The sequence below is a fragment of the Ovis canadensis genome, chromosome 22, assembly GCF_042477335.2.
Source record: "Ovis canadensis isolate MfBH-ARS-UI-01 breed Bighorn chromosome 22, ARS-UI_OviCan_v2, whole genome shotgun sequence".
Classification (NCBI taxonomy): domain Eukaryota; kingdom Metazoa; phylum Chordata; class Mammalia; order Artiodactyla; family Bovidae; genus Ovis; species Ovis canadensis.
Window position 1 is genome coordinate 16382240 of NC_091266.1, and position 19064 is coordinate 16401303.

Here is a 19064-nt window from a genome sequence, read left to right on the forward strand (position 1 = left end):
ATACTTTAGGCAAATGCTCGATCCAAGAGATAGGGTGGATCAGTTTTTCTTATATTTTTGGCTAACTGAGTTAGTCTCCCAGCCTGACTTTAGGGATGCACTAAATATTGGCTTTAGTCTTGTTTCCATACTTTCCCACACATCTGCTGTATGGCTTAGCTTTTGGGAAACTGAGTAACTGCATATGTATTTTAACATCATAGAAATGTTACTGACGGTACATGCACTTGTCAGGGCTGTGCAGGATATGGGAAGCCTCTCATGTTTATGCACACTTTTCATTTGGGTTTTCAGAAAGAAAACTCAGCATAGAAGATACTGGTCATAGCTAGAGAGAAAATGGGCCTCTTTCATCATTATTCTTCAGCCATAGACAGACTGCATGATATGTAAGAAATTTCATAGCTTCCTTATGATATTCAAATAATTTGGAGTAATTACGTATAAACTGTTTGAGAAAAATAGGGTTAATACTGTATTTTGTAGTTAACATTACGTATATAGCTATGAACTAATTGGTTTACTATCACCAGCATAGAATAAAGAAACAGTACTGGCCTTAAAGAAAATAGTTCATTTTGCCAGAAATTGCTGAAATTTCTTGAAGGCAGATATTTGTTACAAAAGTCTTGCTTGATCTTCCTACTATTCTACTCCAGGAAAGCTAGTAAAATGAGTATAAATGCAATGAAAGCTGAATTGCAGGTCGAAATTTGGGGATAATTTTGTCATCTTGAAACAAATTTATATCTCCATTGCCACAGTTTTCTGTTTAAAGGTAATTTTTTTTCTCAAATGGTTGTGTGAAACATCCAGGGCCTGCAAACATATTAGAAATAAAAATAAATTGGTATCCTAAATTTGCTACTGAAAATAACCCATATCTTCTGAAAGTATGCACAAATCTTTGGTTTGAGGATTGTATCAATAAAATTATAACACCACTATATTAGTTAGGGTTTTCCAGAGAAACAGAACCAATAAGAGATCTGTATGTATATCTCTCTGTATCTCCATATATCTCCCTTCTATAACTATATATGTGGAATTATTGTAAAGAATTGACTTGTGATAATGGATGAGGGCAAGTTCCAAGCGCTGCAGAGTGAGTCAGCAAATTGGAGACCCAAGAAAGCTGATGGTTTAGTTCCAGTCCAAGTCTGAAGACCCAAGAACCAGGAGAGGTATTAATGTTGTTTCTGCTCAGAGATTGGCAAACTTGAGATCCAGGAACTGCCAATGTTTCAGTTCAAATCCACAGGCAGGAAAAAAAAATTAATATCCCAGATTGCAGGCAAGTCGGGTAAAAGGAATTCAGTGTTACTTGGGGGAGAGTGTTAGCCTTTTTATTTTATTCAGGTCTTTAACTGATTGAGGCCTACCCACATTGGGGAGAGCAATCTGCATTACCTAAACTTCCATTTGAAATATTAACCTTATCCAAAAACACCCTCATAGAAACATACAGAATAATCTTGACCAAATAATCTGAGGACCCCATGTATCAGTAAAGTTGATATACAAAGTTAATCAACATGATCACCATCAACATTTGGTTCAGGAGGTGAAGAGGAAATATTAGAGGAAAAGAATTTAAAAATTTAGTGCCAACATCGACAGCAGCAACAGGAAACAATAGAAATAAGCAGCAACAGGAAACAATAGAAATAGAATTGATGTATTTTGCTTTTTCTACTGACTGTGGTTGGAAGTATGCACTGACTTAGTGCTGCAGATGTACAGTTCATGGGCTACAGAAGCAATTAGCTGGTGATTGTGTGGCTCAGGCTTTTTTTCTTTCTCTTTAGTGCTAAACTTTTAAAATTTGACTCTTATGTTTTGAAACAGTCAATAGTATTATAATGTAATAGTATGGTAATAGAAGATATTCTAATGTTATTTCACAATTTTTGGATATAAAGTAAGATATTTAGTTTATCTTCAAACAACAGGGGTTGTTCGGTGGGTCTACTTAAGCTGAAGTTTTAAAATAGATGGGAAAACACTTGAATTTTGTGACAGGTCAAAAAAACTCCCAGGTGAACCATGGGGCTTAGAAATATCAAAAAACTAAAGAAAAAGGTGTGTCACGAGTATAGGTAGATGCTAGTCTGTTTTATCACAAATTTATTATAAGAAAATTATCAAATTTTATGCATACACAGACCATACATGGTATCATTTGTAGTTGAGACCAATGTAAAGATAAAATATTAAACTATAATTGCCTAAAATTTACTGCAGTACACACTGTACTATAATAACTTTGTAGCCACTACCTCCTGTTGCTACTGTGGTGAGCTTGGGTGTTGCGAGAATTCCCTTAAAGCACCATGTAATGTTAATCTTTGTGTGAGTACTTTGTCTCAAGTAAATTGTGCATCACAGTAAAAAAGTGCTTGCTTGTAGTTCTCACATATTTTTCATCCTGTTTAGTACAATACCATAAACCTTGAATAATACCATGAGGCCTATACAAAGTGGCACTTGTGATGCTAGAAGTGCTTCCAAGAAGCAGAGAAAAGGCATGATGTTACATGAGGTTGAATTGCTTTGTATATTCCACAGATAGAGATCTACAGCTGCAGTTGTGCATCATTTCAAGATAAATGAATCCAGCCTAAGACCCATTTTTTAAAACAAATTCATGAAGCTGTTTCTGTAGTTGTGCCAGCAGGTGTGAAAACCTTACACTTGTTGTGAAACACTCTTTTTCTCTTGTAGTGAAAATGAAGCTTAGTTTTTATGTGGATGTAGGAATGCTTTAAGAAAGGCATGCTTATAGACTATGATTCAAGAAAAAGCAAAGTCATTATATGCTAACAAAGCAAGAAAAGGTGGAGGATCGAAAGCTAGAGAGTTTAATGCAAGCAAAGGATGGTTTGATAATTTTAGAGATTGCCTTAAATATCAAGGTAGCAGGAGTAGCAGCTTCTGCTGACTGAGGCAGCAGACTAGTTCCCAGATGCCATTAAGAAAATTGTTGAGAAAGAATACCTGCCTGATCAGATTTTTAATGCAGATGAATTTTTCCTATTCTGGGGGAAAACGCCACAAAGGACATTTAGTAGTAAGAAAGAGAAGTGAGCAACAGGACTTATGGCAGGAAGGGGGAGGTTAATTACTATTTCCTGTGAATACAGTTGGGTTTATGGTCAGTACTGCTGTTATATAAAAGATGCTAACACTGAGCCTTGAAGGGAAAAGCAGCACTAGCTTCTAATAATTTGATTGTGCAAGAAGACCTGGACAACGAAAACTTTTTTCTGAATTGGTTCCATTGTTACTTTGTTTCTGAAGTCAGGAAGTCTCATGTCAGTGAAGTAAAGTGACAGTTGCTCAGTCGTGTCCAACTCTTTGTGACCCCATGGACTGTAGCCTGCCAGGCTGTTCTATCTATGGAATTCTCCAGGCCAGAATACTGGAGTGGGTAGTCCTTCCCTTCTCCAGGGGATCTTCCCAACCAAGGGAAAGAACCCAGATCTCACATTGCAGGTGAATTCTTTACTGACTGAGCCACCAGGGAAACCCATCATGTCAGTGAAGGACTGACTTTTAAAATTTTTATGATAATTGGACAATGTCTCTGGCCACCTTGAACCCCATGAATTCAACACTGAAGGTACTGAAGTGATTTTCTGGCCCCCAAACACAATGTCTCTAATTCAGCCTCTAGATTGGGGTGGGGGTGTCACAAGAACCTTTAAGGCTTCTTAGACACAAAGATTGTCAATACTATGGATGAGAACCCCTGTAGAGAGGACATCATGAAAGTCTAGAAGGATTACATCATTGAAGATGCCAATATTAGAGAAAAAGCTATGAAAGCTACCATATGATCCAACATTTCCACTCCTGGGTATTTATGCAAAGGTAATGAAAACACTAGTTCAAAAAGATATATACACCCAGTGTTCATTGAAGCACTATTTAAAATAGCCAAGACATAGAAGCAACCTAAGTGTCCATCAACAGATAAATGGATAAAGAACATAAATACACACACACACACACACACATACACAGTGTACTATTACTCAGCCATAAAAAATGAAATTCTGCCATTTGGAACAATGTAGAACCTTGAGAGTATTATGCTTAGTGAAATAAGGTCAGAAAAAGACAAGTACTCTAATTTAATATGTGGAATCTAAAAAATAAAACAAGTGTGTGTGTGTGTATATATGTAACCAAATGTATAAATAAACTGACTCACAAATATAGAGAGCAAGCTAGTGGTTATCAATGGGGAGAAAGAAGGAGAAGCAAGATAGGGGTGTGGGACTAAGATAAATCACAAACAAGGCTTTTCTTTTTTTTGGCCAACTTAAGGAAATATACACTTGATCTTAGCCAAAAGACCAAGAAGTGATACATAAGAAAATATAAAATATTATTTTATAATAACTTAAAAAACTGGTTATTTTACTAGATAGTTCTATATATCCATAAATTAAAAGCAAAATGTTTGCTAATCTAGAATATGCTTCTGTTTATTGGAGGCTGTCATGGTACCATTAACTCTACTAATATCTGGCTTCCTCCATTAAACATAGCAGTAGGACAGACTTAGGGAAGCTACTAAATGGTAGGGTAACAATCTGAAACTCTCTAAAATCAAATGGTTTCTAGCATACAAATTATTTTCCTATTTATACAAATTTGGAGGTATATATGTCCTATTTCTAAAGGCATGGAAGTCTTTTAAAGTGTACAGCTTTCTTTTTAATTGCCGAGTTATTTTGATTTTCTTTTGAAAGTCTTGCCTTTTTGTTTTCTTTCCATTGAAAATTACATCCAAATTTCTTATTAGAAAGTGACAGAGTAGTAGAAAGCAATGGTTGGAATATGGTACTCTTTGCTTTGCAAGTAATAGTTTTAATCAGGAGTGAGGAAGTTATATATTATATTTGAATCTTATAAGCAATTTAAAATATAATATGTCATTTTCCAAAGCAACTCCTGAAAGGCAAATTAATAAAACTTTTGAAAAGCTGAAAAAGTACAATGTTTCAAATAGCACTCAACTTGACGACCTGACCTTCCTCTTGAAAAACCTGTGTGCAAGTCAGGAAGCAACAGTTAGAATTGGACATAGAACAACAGACTGGTTCCAAATACGGAAAGGAGTATGTCAAGGCTGTATATTGTCACCCTCCTTATTTAATTTATATGTGGAGTATATCATGAGAAACGTTGGGCTGGATGAAGCACAAGCTGGAATCAAGATTGCTGGGAGAAATATCAATAACCTCAGATAAGTAGATGACACCACCCTTATGGCAGAACATGAAGAAGAAATAATGAGCTTCTTGATGGTGACTCTTTGTCGCAAAGAGTCAGACACGACTGAGCGAGTGAACCGAACTGACATGAACTGATGAAGGTGAAAGAGGAGAGTGAAAAAGTTGGCTTAAAACTTAACAGTCAGAAGACTAAGATCATGGCATCTGGTCCATCACTTCATGGCAAATAGATGGGGAAACAGTAGAAACAGTGATAGACTTTACTTTTTGGCTCCAAAATCATTGCAGATGGTGACTGCAGCCATGAAATTAAGAGACACTTGCTCCTTAGAAGAAAAGCTATGAGCAACCTAGACAGCATATTAAAAAGCAGAGACTTGACCTTGCTGACAAAAGTGCATCTAGTCAAATCTATTCCAGCAGTGATGTATGGATGTGAGAGTTGGACTATAAAGAAAGCTGAGCACTGAAGAATTGATGCGTTTGAACTGTGGTGTTGAAGAAGACTCTTGAGAGTCCCTTGGACTGCAAGGAGATCCAACCAGTGCATCCTAAAGGAAATCAGTCCTGAATATTCATTGGAAGGACTGATGCTGAAGCTGAAACTCCAATACTTTGGCCACCTGATGCAAAGACTTATTGGAAAAGTCCCTGATGCTGGAAAAGATTGAAGGCAGGAGGAGAAGGGGATTACAGAGGATGAGATGGTTGGATGGCTTCACCAACCCAATGACATGAGTTTGAGTGAACACTGGGAGTTGGTGATGGACCGGGAGGCCTGGCATGCTGCAGTCCATGGGGTCGCAAAGAGTTGGACACAACTGAGCAACTGAACTGAGAATACCATTGCTTTCTGGCAGTTTTGGGTAGGTAAAAATTTACCAATCATCCTGAAATTGCCTTATTGATTAAATTTGTCTGCATGTGATTTTTGTTTATATATTTGAAACTAATCATACAGGAAAGCTATTTAACATAAATGAATCCTTTGTATCACAGAAATAAAAATGGAAGATGATTTCAGAGTAGGAGTTTCAAATATAATTAATACATTTATTTAAAATATAATTTATTCTACCATTCCACAAACTTTTTGATTATGCATGATAGATCTAGATTCTTAGGACATTTCATTTAAAAGAGTGTGGTGTTCCTCAAAACTTGTGGCATTTGTCCTTTTTAATGTGGTAGGTCTGTGATTGAATTGGGCTCTTCCAGGCATCAGAGTTTGGAAAAGGCAGTGGCACCTCACTCCAGTACTCTTGCCTGGAAAATCCCATGGACGGAGGAGCCTGCTAGGCTGTAGTCCATGGGGTCGCCAAGAGTCAGACACGACTGAGTGACTTCACTTTCACTTTTCACTTTCATGCATTGGAGAAGGAAATGGCAACCCACTCCACTGTTCTTGCCTGGAGAATCCCAGGGACGGGGGAGCCTGGTGGGCTGCTGTCTATGGGGTCGCACAGAGTCAGACACGACTGAAACGACTTAGCAGCAGCAGCAGCAGGCATCAGAGTTTAGAAAAAGTTCTTGTACTGGAAGGAAAAGGGTGGTAGTAGTGGTTTTCCTGTGAGTCCTTCTTCTAAGAGAAGAGTAGACTATAGGTAGGGCATTCTTGGTGGGTGAGAATGGCATAACTATTTGTACCCCTAATAGTTACGGGCTTTGTCTTATATGATGGAAGGAAGTAGCTAAAGTTCTTCTCTTTCTCCTTCCTAATTAAGGCTCAGAGATAGCAGAGAAAGGTTAGAATGAACCTTCAGTCATTTTCAAAGCTGATTTCAACAGCAACCCTTAAAGATTCTGAGGATGCATGTCTAAGGCTATTCTGTGTGAGAGAGCAAATTATAGCACTGGTCTTTATTGTCCTGCTGCCATTACTGCAACAAGAAGTTATGCTTTTTTTAAAATGTTTTATGCAATGGAATTCTGTGTGTTTTGTTTGAAGAAAATGTCCTTGAGCTTAAAAAAAAAGATGCTTGAAAAATCATTAAACCAGAACTTTTTAAAGAAATCTCTTCCCAAATATCTTTTGTCTTGACTTCTGTAACTTTAAAATCATTAGGATTAAAACATACATTGTTCAGGAAGATGTGAGGACCAGATGAGTGGTAGGTATCAGATAAAAAATCCTTTGCTCAGGTGCTTTATTGCAAACAGGTTGCTTTCCTAACATCCGCTTTAGGTCCACACGAGGGGAGAGAGGGAAGCTTTGTGGGAAAGAGAAAAAAGATGTAACTGTGGAGCATATGACATGGAAGGTAGGGAAGCCCAAAGGACTCACACTGAGCAAAATTTTGACAGCCAAAGACCAATTTGAAGGAATTCTTGTGGAGTAACAGAGTAAGAGCAGTTATTAGTAGTACACAGGTTAAAGGGAATAAAGATAAAAATTTATTTTAAAATTGGGCTTGGTATTGGTTGTTTCCTCTTTTTGCTTTGGTATGTTTAAAGTGGTGTGGTCTGAGTTTATGAATTTAGGAGAAACAGTTGTCTAGTGTATTCTTGAATGGCTGTTTTTAGGTTGGAGCATCCTCAAGTTGCCTGTGTGAGTCTGATGTTCTCGGTGTGAGGTTTGTTCTGGGTGTGAATGCCTCGTCTTTCCTCAATGTGTGCTGACCCTTAACTACTTGATAGGGACTGTGATGGGTGTTGCTGGTGATCAGAGCCTGCACTGAACGTTGGAGGGGGCCTCCTCTTTGCTCCATGGTCATCATAGCTGTCTTGGGGGCAGGATCTGCTTGCCGGTTGGTGAAATAGAAGCCCTCACATTTGGTTCCAAACAGTGATGTGAAGTAGATGGGTAGAGAGTCCTTCTGCTGGGAAAGGAGGCACTGCGTAGTCCTGTTCACCAGCATGCATGCTCTGTAATATCACTTGCCACCCGGCATCAGCACCAACCAAGCCTGCTGGACTTGCCTTAGCTGTGGGAACACCAGAAGTCGGCTTGGATGTCCCTCAAGTGCTGCACTCAAAGAGGTGCTGGAATTTACCTACTGAAGCTGTGCCCTATACCTGCTGTGGGATTGCTGATACTCAGCTCAGATTTCAGCCCCACCTCCATTTCGGGAGCTACCAGCTGGCACTTGACTCTTAGAGCTCTTAGTGGTGGAGTCAAGCCCGCTGTAAGCAGGGTGGAATATGACTGCTAAGGCTAGGCCACGCCCCTCCCTTCCTGTGCTTGTTGACATTGGCGCTCCTACTGTGGACCTAGGCTGTGTTCTGGACACACCTCCAGTTGCAGGCCAGACCACAATCCAAGCCTCTCAGGCTGTCTCTGAACAGCCAAACTGAGTCCTCTCTCCAGGTCTGTCCACTGAAGTCTGAGTGGACAGTCTGTCCATCTGCACAGACCAGCAGATGGGCCTCTTGGGCTGCGTGGGAAGTGCACCAATGTGACAAGGAGCGTCTCTGCTGGTCTATCCCTGCTCCACCTGCCACAGGCCAGCTGCTTCACTCCTCTATGGGCCTTGACTCTCCCTGTATGTCTCAGCTGACTCCCAGCAGGGGAAGGAGGTTTCTGGTATGAGGCAACATTTCCTCTTTCATAGCTCCCTTCCAGGGGTGCAGGTTCCATCCTGATTCCCCCTCTTTTTTCCCTTTAGTCCTACCATCTATTCAGTCCCATCATAAAAGAGTTTTAAAGGAAACTATTTTAATTAAATCCTACACAGTTTTTTTCAAGATCAATAAAGGAAATATATTTTTTTCTGTTTGTACATCTTTATGGAAAGATAGAGTTCTGTTCCTATTAATATGTTGGATAAGATGTCTTTTGTCAAAATACTAAACTTATCCACACAACCAGTGATTCCTAACTAGGGGCAATTTAAAAACTTTGGGTGAATGTTTACTGACATTCCATGAGACCCATCATTTTATATGCTGAAAAATTTTTCATGTAAATCAAACTTAGACCTTGCATTTGAAGATGATAGAACTTTTACATGCATTTTTAATGATCATTGAAAGAACTCAATCCAGATGGTGGAAAGGATTTTTTTTTTGCCCAGGAAAGCTGGACTTTTTATAATATATATTAAAGAGAGAGGGAAGCAGATGCTGTTGCAATGTAGTTTCTAGCATGAATACAAGACGCGTGTATTTCTTCATGTTTACAAAAGGCATGAGGGGATGACTAAATGGCCTGTTACAAAAAGATACCAGACTGAAATTTATTTCAGAGAATTTGCTTCTTATATTCCTATTTTTGAATACTGACACCATTGTATTGCCATGGAGAAATCATGAAAGAACAATATGAGCAAACAATAGAGGATAACATTCTTATTATAATAAATAGCCAGGAGTTTATTAAAAATTGCCTTTGAATTTTTAATTTGGAACAAGGGGCTTTTAAAAGTGATTTCTTTGAACCATTTCAAATTTTTTACTGGTATTATGATAATTGATATGCCAGTAAAACTGAATGTTTTCCCTTAAGTCCAGAGGTCCTTAGAAGCACCTGACAAGGGATTATTTTGATTACTCCTGTTCTGGTGTGATAAGACATTAACAAAGATACTATATCACAGAGCTAATAACACACATGGGTTCTCTACTGACTGTCTAATCTAAGGAAAACAGTTACTTCCCTGGAAGAATCTATTAATAAGCCACTACATCAGCCTTTTAGATATCAGTGGACAGTTACTTTAAAATCAGTTGTATTTAGAAAGGTCAGATGGCATCATTCTTTATAGCCAAAATTCACATCATATTTTTTTCCCTTTATAAAATGTATCTTTTTAAATTGGAGTATAATTGCTTTACAGTGTTATATTTCTGCTGTATAACAACATGAATTAGTTATATGTATGCATACATCTCCTCCCTCTTGAGCCTCTCCCGTCTCCTGTCCCACTCCTCTAGGACATCACAGAGCACTGAGCTGAGCTCTCTTAGCTATCTATTTTATACAGCATCATGTGTTACTGATGCTGAAATCATGAGTTGTGAGAATAGTTATAGGCACAGTATATATATGGATAAGGTTGTTTTTCCCTCCATAAGGTTTTACTGTAAGGTACAGAAATATATTGTTGAGTAGGAAGACAATTTTATTTTTGGTAAAATAGATTATTTGAGATACTTTGAGCTAAGAGGATGAGTACTTGATGCTATTACTTTGTCATCAGCAACTGACTATAGGAAGACCAGAGAAGAGGCTTACAAGTATATGAAAATGAGCTGGCCTTAAAAAGCATGTTAATTTCCTCATGAAGACACCTCAAGTTCCTAGAACGTTGCCTGGTTTGTTTGACAAATGCTTAGATTCTGAATATGCTTCCATCTAAAATGTTTGATTAATTTCTCATGCACTGCCTTAAAAATAATTTAATTTGTTTAGTAGCCTTAGATATGAAGAGGGAGAATTTTCTTTTATATTCTCTTCAAATAATTAAATATTGATATAAGAACATTCTATCTTTGGGCAATAATTTACCCTCTTGATCGTTATAAATCTACAGTGCCCAGCAAGATTCCTCCTTTGAATTTGTAAATTATTGCTTGCATAAGGCTTTTCAGTAAGTTTCTTTTTCTTCTTCTTCTTCTTCTTCTTTTTCTTTCCTCAATATGAAAAGTTTGGGAACTGGAAGAGTTTAGTGATCATGAAGCACTGTCCTTATTTTCAGTATGAAGAAGCAAGGGTGATGTCGATTGAACAACAAGCCTTAGGTTATACACCCAGCAAGTAATACTCATGAGCCTTCAGTTCAGTTAAGTCTCTCAGTCGTGTCCGACTCTTTGCAACCCCATGAATCGCAGCACGGCAGGCCTCCCTGTCCATCACCAACTCCCGGAGTTCACTCAGACTCACGTCCATCGGGTCAGTGATGCCATCCAGCCATCTCATGCTGTGAAGTCCCCTTCTTCTCCAGCCTCCAATCCCTCCCAGCATCAGAGTCTTTTCCAATGAGACAACTCTTCGCATGAGGTGGCCAAAGTATTGGAGTTTCAGCTTTAGCCTCATTCCTTCCAAAGAAATCCCAGGGTTGATCTCCTTCAGAATGAACTGGTTGGACCTCCTTACAGTCCAAGGGACTCTCAAGAGTCTTCTTCAACACCACAGTTCAAAAGCATCAATTCTTCAGCGCCCAGCTTTCTTCACAGTCCAATGCTCACATCCATACATGACCACTGGAAAAACCATAGGCCTGACTAGATGGACATTAGTAGCCAAAGTAATGTCACTGCTTTTGAATATACTATCTAGGTTGGTCATAACTTTTCTTCCAAGGAGTAAGCATCTTTTAATTTCATGGCTGCAGTCACCATCTGCAGTGATTTTGGAGCCCCCAAAAATAAAGTCTGCCACTGTTTCCACTGTTTCTCCATCTATTTCCCATGAAGTTATGGGACTAGATGCCATGATCTTCATTTTCTGAATGTAGAGCTTTAAGCCAACTTTTCACTTTCCTCTTTCACTTTCATCAAGAGGTTTTTAGTTCCTTTTCACTTTCTGCCATAAGGGTGGTGTCATCTGCATATCTGAGGTTATTGATATTTCTCCCGGAAATCTTGATTCCAGCTTGTGCTTCTGCCAGCCCGGCGTTTCTTGTGATGTGCTTGGCATATAAGTTAAATAAGCAGGGTGACAATATACAGCCTTGACGTACTCCTTTTCCTATTTGGAACCAGTCTGTTGTTCCATATCCAGTTCTAACTGTTGCTTCCTGACCTGCACACAGGTTTCTCAAGAAGCAGGTCAGGTGGTCTGGTATTTCTATCTCTTTCAGAATTTTCCACAGTTTATTGTGACGCACATAGTCAAAGGCTTTGTCATAGTCAATAAATCAGACATGGATGTTTTTCTGGAACTTTCTTGCCTTTTCGATGATCCAGTGGATGTTAATAATTTGGTCTCTGGTTCCTTTGCCTTTTCTAAAACCAGCTTGAACATCTGGAAGTTCATGGTTCAGGTATTGCTGAAGCCTAGCTTGGAAAATTTTGAGCATTACATTACTAGCATGTGAGACGAGTGCAATTGTGTGATAGTTCGAGCATTCTTTGGCATTGCCTTTCTTTGGGATTGGAATGAAAACTGACCTTTTCCAGTCCTGTGGCCACTGCTGAGTTTTCCAAATTTGCTAGTATATTGAGTGCATCACTTTAACAGCATCATCTTTCAGGATTTGAAATAGCTCTACTGGAATGCCATCACCTCCACTAGCTTTGTTCTTAGCGATGCTTTCTTTCTTTCTTTCTTTTTTTTTTTTAGTGATGCTTTCTAAGGCCCACTTGACTTCACATTCCAGGATGTCTGGCTCTCAGTGAGTGATCACACCATCATGATTATCTGGTTCGTGAAGATCTTTTTTGTACAGTTCTTCTGCGTATTTTTGCCATCTTTTCTTAATATCTTCTGCTTCTCTTAGGTCCATACCATTTCTGTCCTTTATCGAGCCCATCTTTGCATGAAATGTTCCCTTGATATCTCTAATTTTCTTGAAGAACTCTCTAGTCTTTCCTATTCTCTTGTTTTCCTCTATTTCCTTGCATTGATCACTGAGGAAGGCTGTCTTATCTCTTTTGGCTATTCTTTGGAACTCTGCATTCAGATACTTATATCTTTATTTTTCTCCTTTGCGTTTTGCTCCTCCTCAGACAGCCATATTTTTTTTTTTTTTTTTGCGTTTCTTTTCCATGGGGATGGTCTTGATCCCTGTCTCCTGTCCAGTGTCATGAACCTCCATCCATAGATCATCAGGCACTCTACCTATCAGATCTAGCCCCTTAAATCTATTTCTCACTTCCACTGTATAATCATATGGTATTTGTTTTAGGTCATACCTGAATGGTCTAGTGGTTTTCCCCACTTTCTTCAATTTCAGTCTGAATTTGGCAATAAGGAGTTCATGATCTGAGCTACAGTCAAATCCTGGTCTTGTTTTTGTTGACTGTATAGTGCTTCTCCATCTTTGGATGCAAAGAATAGAATCAGTCTGATTTCGGTGTTGACCATCTGGTGATGTCCATGTGTAGAGTCTTCTCTTGTGTTGTTCGAAGAGGGTGTTTGCTATGACCCGTGGGTTCTCTTGGTAAAACTCGATTAGTCTTTCTGTGCTTCATTCTGTATTCCAAGGCCAAATTTGCCTGTTACTGCAGGTGTTTTTTGACTTCCTACTTTTGCATTCCATTCCCTTATAATGAAAAGGATATCTTTTTTTTGGGGTGTTAGTTCTGAAAGGTCTACAAGATCTTCATAGAACCATTGAACTTCAGCTTTTTCAGCATTACTGGTTGGGGCATAGACTTGGATTACTGTGATATTGAATGGTTTGCCTTGGAAATGAACACAGATCATTCTGTCGTTTTTGAGATTGCATCCAAGTATTGCATTTCAGACTCTTTTGCTGACCATGATGGCTACTCCATTTCTTCTAAGGGACTCCTGCCCACAGTAGTAGATACAATGGTCATCTGAGGTAAATTCACCCATTCCAGTCCATTTTAGTTCACTGATTCCTAGTATGTCAATGTTCACTCTTGCCATCTCCTGTTTGACCACTTCCAATTTGCCTTTATTCATAGACCTGACATTCTAGGTTCCTATGCAATATTGCTCTTTACAGCATCGGACCTTTCTTCTATCACCAGTCACATCCACAAGTGGGTATTTTTTTTTGCTTTGGCTCCATCCCTTCATTCTTTCTGGAGTTATTTCTCCACTGATCTCCAGTAGCATATTGGGCACCTACTGACCTGGGGAGTTCCTCGTTCAGTATCCTATCATTTTGCCTTTTCATACTGTTCATGGGGTTCTCAAGGCAGGAATACTGAAGTGGTTTGTCATTCCCTTCTCCAGTGGGCCACATTCTGTCAGTCCTCTCCACCATGACCTGCCTGTCTTGGGTGGCCCCAATGGCATGGCTTATTTTCATTGAGTTAGACAAGGCTGTGGTCCTAGTGTGATTATACTGACTAGTTTTCTGTGAGTATGGTTTCAGTGTGTCTGCCCTCTTGCAACACCTACCATCTTACTTGGGTTTCTCCTACCTTGGACTTGGGATATCTCTTCACTGCTTCTTCACCAAAGTGCAGCCGCTGCCCCTTACCTTGGACGAGGGGTATCTCCTCACTGCTGCCCCTCCTGACCTTGAATGTGGAATAGCTCCTCTAGGCCCTCCTGTGCCCACCCAGCTACCACTCTTTGGACTTGGCGTTGCTCCTCCTGGCTGCCGCCCCTGGCCTTCGACCTGGGGTAGCTTCTCCCGGCCGCCACCCCTGACCAAGAAGGGATTATACTAATATAAGACAAGGACTGATGCTGAAGCTGAAGTTTCAATACTTTGGCCACCAGATGCGAAGAATTAACTTATTATAAAAGACTCTGAAGCTGGGAAAGACTGAAACCACGAGGAGAAGGGGACCACAGAGGATGAGTTGGTTGGATGGCATCACTAACTCAATGGACATGAATTTGAGCAAGCTCCAGGAATTGGTGATGGGCAGGGAATCCTGGCGTGCTACAGTCCATGGGGTTGCAAAGAATCAGACATGACTGAGCAACTGAACTGAAATAAATATAAAGCAATCTAGTTCATACAGTTGCAAGTTCTGGGGAATTCAAGGAACATCTATTTTTAAGAAAAAATAAATGCTTCTAAATTTAAAATAATGAAATAATTTTTAGTTCAATACTGATTTTAAATTACTTACATGATTTAACCTGCTAATTAATATTAAATATATATACCTAACTGAAGTAGGTAGCATAGAGATGGTGATATGACCAATAACAAACTGATATGGAATATTATCATACATCCTTTTAATCATTTCAATTTTTCCAAGTAATAGAGACTTGAGTTCAAAATAACAATATTAGAAGATTAATATTATTTTCCTTAATAATAAACACTTAAACATTTACAAGAAACAGATATAGTATAGATAATTTGGAGACAGCACACAGAGTAGTTGCTTTTCTTAATTTGCTCACTGTTGAGAATAACATGCAAAGATTTTGTCTTACCATGATTCTTATTCCTGGTATATGTTGATTATTTAACTATCACATTGCTGGACTAGTACAATTAGAAATTATAATTTATTTAGCACTGAAGAAAAGAAATGTTGGGGATGGAGGAAAGAAAGCAAATGCTAAATCTTCTTTTTCTATAGAGAAAACACAAAAATAGAAGAGAACAAAAACAGAGCAGCATGAAAAACAAAAAACAAAAAGAAATGTACCAGAATAACATCTAACTAATCTGAATGAATTTCTTCTCCTGGGCTTTGCTGATGTTCACCGTCTTCAGTGGCTTCTATTTGGGTTGTTTTTAGTTAGGTATATGATTATTTTAATGGGAAATAGCACCATAATTCTAATAACAAAAGTGGGTCTTGACCCCTATATTCCCATGTATTCTTTCCCTGGCAATTCTTTCCTTTTGGAAATAGCTTTGGACCTGTTACACTTCTCACAATGCTCACGAATCCTGGAAGTCAAAGAGAACACCATTTTTTCCCCTTAGTTTAATCATGTAAACCTTTGAGCCCTAGGTTCTTCATCTATAATATCAATATAACAAGACAATAACACAATTCAATAACATGCTATTGCAAGTAGCTTACTAACACAAGAGTAGCACAAAGTAAATTGTGTTTTCCAATTTCCTAGATATTATTTAAAGCTACAGTTTACTAATCACCTTTCTTTTAAAATTCTTATATTTTCCAAGTATACAGGAGAACTTTGAGTGTCTGTAGGTCTCACTAACTACTCACTAAGCTATACTCGCTCACCTACCTACTAGCTACAATATATATATTCTCTGATTTTTATACTTTTGAGAACTGTGTATTAGCCATATTTTAAATAATTTTCAGTTTTAATTTTTATGTGCTGCATGTTAGATATATTATTAGCATGATAATTTTTAAATGAAACTGACCCCTGACACATCATAAGATATTTGAAAATAGATATACCAGGCAGCGTTTCAGAAATCATATTATCAATGTAATTCCTTCAAGTTTGTCATTATTAATTAAATAACCAATAAGTCAAGAACACTGTCAAACATAAGCTGCATCCTTGTAAAAGATAAATAAAAATTCCTGCTTTATAATGCCTGCTGGCGATGTTGCTTATTTTAGTAGATATAGGCAGTCAGAATGGTCTCAAATAAAGTGTGCACACAAGAAGTAAGAGCTATTATTGCAGAATATGGAAGGAAAGGCATGCTTTATTCTTGAGAAAGTTCCAATGGAAGAGTTGGGAAATTCCTGAAAAATGCATCACAGAATTTGGTGGTGCCTTACCACAGGGATGCAAATATTTTTACTTCAGAATTTTTTTTTTAATATAAGCAAAATGGATAGACAGACTAGTTCCAAATAGGAAAAGGAGTACGTCAAGGCTGTATATTGTCACTCTGCTTATTTAACTGATATGCAGAGTACATCATGAGAAATGCTGGACTGGAAGAAACACAAGCTGGAATCAAGATTGCTGGGAGAAATATCAATAACCTCAGATATGCAGATGACACCACCCTTATGGCAGAAAGTGAAGAAGAACTAAAAAGCCTCTTGATGAAAGTAAAAGAGGAAAGTGAAAAAGTTGGCTTAAAGCTCAACATTCAGAAAACAAAGATCATGGCATCCGTTCCCATCACTCCATGGGAAATAGATGGAGAAACAGTGGAAACAGTGTCAGACTTTATTTTTTGGGGGGCTCCAAAATCACTGCAGATGGTGACTGCAGCCATGAAATTAAGAGACGCTTACACCTTGGAAGAAAAGTTATGACCAACCTAGATAGCATATTCAAAAGCAGAGACATTATTTTGCCGACTAAAGTCCGTCTAGTCAAGGCTACGGTTTTTCCAGTAGTCATGTATGGATGTGAGAGTTGGACTGTGAAGAAGGCTGAGAGCCAAAGAATTGATGCTTTTGAACTGTGGCGTTGGAGAAGACTCTTGAGAGTCCCTTGGACTGCAAGGAGATCCAACCAGTCCATTCTGAAGGAGATCAATCCTGGGATTTCTTTGGAAGGAATGATTCTAAAGCTGAAACTCCAGTACTTTGGCCACCTCATGCGAAGTGTTGTCTCATTGGAAAAGACTCTGATGCTGGGAGGGATTGGGGGCAGGAGAAGGGGACAACAGAGCATGAGATGGCTGGATGGCATCACTGACTCAAAGAACGTGAGTCTGAGTGAACTCAGGGAGTTGGTCATGGACAGGGAAGCCTGGCGTGCTGTGATTCATGGGGTCGCAAAGAGTCGGACACGACTGAGCAACTGAACTGAAGTGAAAATGGATAGATTTTGCTCTGCACACAAAAAGATTCAAAACGAAAGTGCATAACTCTTAAGCATATCACTTTTATTTCAAGCTAACCCTTAAATTGCAACTTATGCTTTTATATTTAGAATTTAGCATACATAGTCTCCATTAGACTTCAGTTGTGTTGAGTCCAGGATATAAAATACTAGACATTAATAGAGAATAAAAATCTTATGTATTATTAATGATTCCTCTAAATCCCTTTAATTTATAGAATTACAAAACAAAAAAAGATAAATACCTAATTGTACTATTTTCACTGATGGAACCTCAAAAATATCTAGCAAATGATGAAATTTGTTCTTTAGGATTTTTCTGAGGTTCTCAGTCTCCAAATGTTTCTTTTTGTGATGTTTCTGTTTGTCTCTGTGATAACTCTGGTGGGAAAGGGCATCATTATTCTCATAAGCAGGACAGACCAGACTCTCCAGACTCCCATGTACTTTTCTTCAGTAATTTTTCCTTCTTGGAAATCTGTTATGTGCCTGCCACTCTTTCTAGAATGCTCATAAGCTTTGGACTCAGAAAAGACATATTTCTTTGCTTGTTTGTGCAACACAGATGAATTTTGTCCTTATATTTGGAAACATAGAGTGCCTGCTTCTTACAGTGCTGACCTATGACCACTATGTGGCCATTTGTGGTCTCTTGAACTATCCTCTGGTCATGAACCACAAGGTCCATGTCCAGCTGGTGGCTGCCTGCTGTGTCACTGGGGCTCCAACTGAGGTAGGGCAGATGTGCCATATTTTCTCTGTCCTTTTGTAGGTCCAACCAAATCAATCACTACTTTTTTGACACCCCCCCCAGTACTGAAGCTGGCCTGTAGGGACACTTTTCTGAACGAGATGTTGGTCTTTACAGTTGCTGTGCTTTTTGTTATGGTCCCTTTTCTGCTGACTCTTGGCTCCTACAGTAGAATCACTTCCACCATCCTGAAGTTGCCATCAGCAATAGGAAGAGCAAAGGCTTTCTCCAGCTGCTCATCTCATGTCATGGTTGTGACTTTATTACTTGGATCTGCAATCATTACAAATTTATGACCTAAATCCAGAAATTCTTCCAGAACAGACAAATTTCTCTCACTTTTCTATAACACTATCACCCTGATGTTTAAAACCCTGATATACATGCTGAAAATAAGGATGTCTTGGCAGCCTTGAGAAAACTGCCACCTTAATATAAAGCATTAGCTGCTTGATTTAAACTCATTTTTTGTTTTCCTATTTAATTTTTCCATTGTCTAATCAGAAATAGTTAGGTTGCTTTCCCATATTATTAATAGATATATTATATTCATTCATTCCTGGCCTTATTGTTTTATGCTGGAATTTTTTTAATATCAGGATTATATTATGCTGTCTTGCTGATAAGAAACTATGCATTTAGGCAATATTATATTTAGTCCACAAATTTACTGGTGATTTACAATTTTATAAGAAAATATAGTATCACTTACTTACCTTTCCCCCTAAAACCGTAGATATTTTTGTACTTTCCTGTTCATATGATTATCATG

The 19064-nt window shown here is 38.4% G+C and overlaps 1 pseudogene; it reads left to right on the forward strand.

Annotated features, from left to right (window-relative positions):
- The first annotated feature begins 15454 nt into the window (after positions 1 to 15454).
- On the forward strand, positions 15455 to 18588 carry LOC138427910 (olfactory receptor 10AG1-like; annotated as a pseudogene).
- The last annotated feature ends 476 nt before the right edge of the window (positions 18589 to 19064 follow it).